The sequence below is a fragment of the Coffea arabica genome, chromosome 6e, assembly GCF_036785885.1.
Source record: "Coffea arabica cultivar ET-39 chromosome 6e, Coffea Arabica ET-39 HiFi, whole genome shotgun sequence".
In the NCBI taxonomy this organism is placed as follows: Eukaryota; Viridiplantae; Streptophyta; class Magnoliopsida; order Gentianales; family Rubiaceae; genus Coffea; species Coffea arabica.
The window spans coordinates 52,239,618-52,244,075 of NC_092321.1; positions in this window are offsets into that span (position 1 = coordinate 52,239,618).

The window sequence follows — 4,458 nt, forward strand, 5'->3', positions numbered from 1 at the left end:
TATTTTCTATTATTGCTTGGGTGTTGGCCAAGTAATATACCTTATAAATAGGTGGAGATTAACATACTACAAAGTGACATATAAAGGGCAACACGTAACTTTATACATGGGGTGAGAAAGAGTTCTTGAAAGATGAGGTTCGGGTTCAAGTTATATTATTATATATGATTTTCCTATCATTGTGAAGCATTTTTTGTCTGTGGACATAAGTTCAATGATGGAACTGAATTACGTTAAATCTTGTGTGTCGTCTATCTTTCATACTTGTGATTTATTTATCATTAAATTATTGTATTCTTGATGTTTCAATTGTAGTTTATTCTGCGTTTGGGTCCCAACTACAACTTGTGGAGCCTATTTGAATTAAAGATACTTATGGAGTCTGCTTGAATTCATGAAAAAAAAAAGTGGGATGATTGAGAGGAGTGACTAAATAAACATGAAACTAATTGACGTGATCTTATTCTCCAACTACATTGCACTCACTACATTGGTAATGATTGGGTTATCAACATAAATAACCCATTTTACTTAACAGCATCATCTTATCAGCTTATTTATATCTATCTATACTCTCTATATAAAAGTGAAGAGTTTAGGAGTGCAAGTAGTAAACAGAATTTTGTCTTACTTTTTGGAATACCTAAACTACTTTACTACCTTTCACAAAATAGTTGTAATATATTTTAATTATGATGAAGGAATGAATACCAATCATATTAACTAACTGTTACAGAAACTATCTACTACTAATATAACACAATGAAATAATTAAAATTCATCGTCAAGAGCAAATAAACTAACTATAAAAAACTTCCTAAAAATGAAAATTAATAATTAAATGACATAAAATGCACCAAAAAATTAGTCAAAAAGCTGAAAAGGACAATTCGAACAACACCAAAGAGAACATTCAAGTTCCATACTCCCTTGTAAAAGTACGAAGAGTCTAGGAGTATTTTTGTCTTACTTTTTGTAATACCTAAACTACCTTTTCACAAAGTAGTTGTAATGTATTTCGATAATAATGAAGGATTGAATACCAATCATGTTAACTAACCGCTACAGAAACTATTTATAACTGAAATAACACAATGAAATAATTAAAATTCATCATTAAGAACAACCAAACAAACTAAAAAAAAAACTTCCTAAAACTAAAAATTAGTAATTAAATGACATAAAATGCACAAAAAATTAGTCAACAAGCTAAAAAGGACAACTCAAACAACACCAAAGAGAACATTCAACTTCCCTTGGTACAAAGGAGGCTAGGTCACTTGTGTTTGAATTTTTTTGGTGAGATTATATTGAGTTCATTCAACAAGCAATTTGGAAGCCATTTCCAATGGAAGAGGAAAAGAAAAAGGCAAAAAAAGTTAGAATGAAAAATAATCTAACTCTTAACCATTTGAATATCATTTTGTGTGTAAAACTTGATTGTGGTCAATTCATATTTAAGTTAGCATCTAAAAATTATGGGTCAAATACAAAAAACCCCCCTGTGGTAAATCTAATACACAAAAAAGCCCCCCGTGGTTTCAAAATATATAACACAACACCCCGTACTTGAACTAAATTGTAAAGGTGACGGAATCTGTTAAATTTAATGGAAATGATTTATTGGAACCTAAAAAAAATTTTTTATACCTAATTTTTAACAAATATACCTGTTCTACCCCTTAACCCTCAATTCTCTCTATCTACAGAATAAAACAAATGATTTTTTTGAGCTGTCTTTTGCTTAATTATATCAGGGCATTTTGGTCATTTTGTCTATTTCCGTTAAGTTTAACGGATTCCGTCAAGTTTAACGGATTCCGTCATCTTTACAATTTAGTTCAAAGTACGGGGTGTCATGTTGTATATTTTGAAATCAGGAAGGGCTTTTCTATATATTAGGTTTACCACAGGGGTTTTTTTTATTTTTTTACCCAAAAATTATCCACGAATTGTTCTTGGTAAATTAAGAAAACTTTAAGAAGCTATTCAAATGAACAATTGCTAAATCAAAATGCATTCAGAAATAACGAACCAAAATCATAGTTAGAAACTTTGGTGAATGATATGCATATGAAGATTGGTGTAAACTTTATGACAATAATCTCACATACATATAATACAAAATTCGGTGATTGTGGTTATCTCTAAATTTATTGCATGCTTATTATTTGCTTTCTCTCACTCTTAGATACTATATTACTATTTTCACGGTTATAATATAGCAACATGCTACACATTTACTCACATGGATGAGACTACCTTATATTACTATTTTCACTATTATAATGTAGCAATGTACTATACACTTATTCATGTGAAGAATCATATGAGTATTGTTTCCATATGATAGTGGTTACATAGTCCTAATCTTATCTCTTTCTTTGGTTTCATCATCATGTATACGTTATTATCACAACATATGACAATGTTTTCGTATGGTGAAAATCAAGAAAGAACCAAAATGGTACTTCCATAACTTGTGAATACTATATAATTAACAAAAAGCGGCAGATTCATTAGTGTATGCAAATCAGAAGAAGTTCAAGATTGCATCTCTAGCCAGAAGTGAATCATGTTTGATACCATCTCTGGAGGCTAAATCAACAAATTGTAACTCAATAGATTTTGCTTTGTATTTGGCACTCAAGATATACAATCTTTTGCTAGAATTAATTCTGTCTTTCTTACCATTCTTAAAGATTGAACCTAGAAATTGTAACTTTAAGAGATTTTGTTTTATATATGTTAGCAAGAATAGTATACCATAATTCGCCACTCTTTCTTTACATACATGTGTAAAATATACCTTATGATTGGCGAAAACAAAAAAAATATCGTGATGTTAACTATCAATATTTTATCAAATACTTCAGTATAAAACAAATATAAAAATTTGGAAAAACATAATCATGTACAAAGCACGTATGGTATTACTAGTAATTTCAAAAAGAACTTTCATCCAAGCAATTCCCCTCCATTTGCTAAACTACACAACTTCATTAGTGATAACTCTAATGAGATAAATACGCTCATTTGTATCTACAATAGCTCTCTACTAATTAGCTCTAAGTAACATCAATATTTGTATCAACAACACTATTTTCTTTATTTATTATAGATATGTTTTGTACTGTCATACATGTTTTGCCCTAACGTTCTATTCCACGAGGCATGCAATATACACCAATTCAGTAATTTGCTATTGTGAATGAAGAGTAAAATATCAATATTTCTCTCTAATTTTTCACTATAGTATACATAACAATGAGTGCAATATTCATTCTCATCAATAGAAGGAAACCACAAACCTTCACTATGAGGGAAGAATTCCTGGCTACCAAAGGAGCACAACTAAATACAATGTTTCACCAACAACCAATTATGCTGATAGATAGGCCAAAAGTTAATAGCCACCACGGTATAGTAAGCAATGAATTACTCTTCTAACAATTAACAGGATTATTGACAAGTATCTATTTTACCTAATAGTTTGTGTATATTTTAGTTTATTTATAGCTAATTTTGTGCTCTTAAGACAATGTGAATAACCATTTTGACAATATTTGATGTTCTTGAGTAACTTTGAGAAGACTTGTGAATTCGTCCCTTTTACTTGTTAAAGTTTGTCATTTTTGATAGAGATGAATGAGTAAGCACAATACGGGGTCGTTTACAAAAAGTTATCACCAGATTGGATGAAAGTATATTGGGCCAGATAGTAAATTTTGAATTAGATACCAAATTGGATACCTGTTAAAAGGTTTTACAAGAGAAAGGGTAATAAGCAGTATATGACGTTGGATTGAAGAAGTGAAGTCAGATAATCACGTCAGATACTCGTCAGAGGATTTTTTGAAGAAGAGTATTTAGCAGTATACGATGCCGGATAGTGAAATTTGCTTTATATACCACATCGGATACTTAGGCGGGAAAAATCTACAACTTGCACAACTTTTCATCCTTTTTTTTTGCAACATCTATGATGTTTTGGCAGTTACTTTTTGGAACCAACGCATCAACTTTTGTCAACTTTATGTTATTCCATCTCAACTTTTTGACTCTTCAAGACAAAGTGGGTTCTTATGGAAGATTCAACAGAATTGGACATTATAAATAGAGGACCCTTTACTCTTAAGAAAGAGCTTTTAAAAGCTTTTAGTTTCTAGTTAGTTTTAAAGAGGGAGAGAGCTTTGGAGCAAAAGAGAGAAGGAAATGGGGTTGTATCTTGCCCTTTGAGGCAAGACACAAACCCACCACATTCATAACTTTTCTTATTTCTCTTATTTTGTAGGATTAGTTTAGGACTTCTGTTGTTCATCCACTCTTGTGGCTCAACAAGCAGGCCGATGGAAATAAAGATGGAGAGTTTCAAGAAGCTCTAGTGACAAGGGTTTTTCTTCTCGCCATCTCTTTATCTTTGTATTGGATTCTAAATTTTGTTAATGCAAGTTTTGG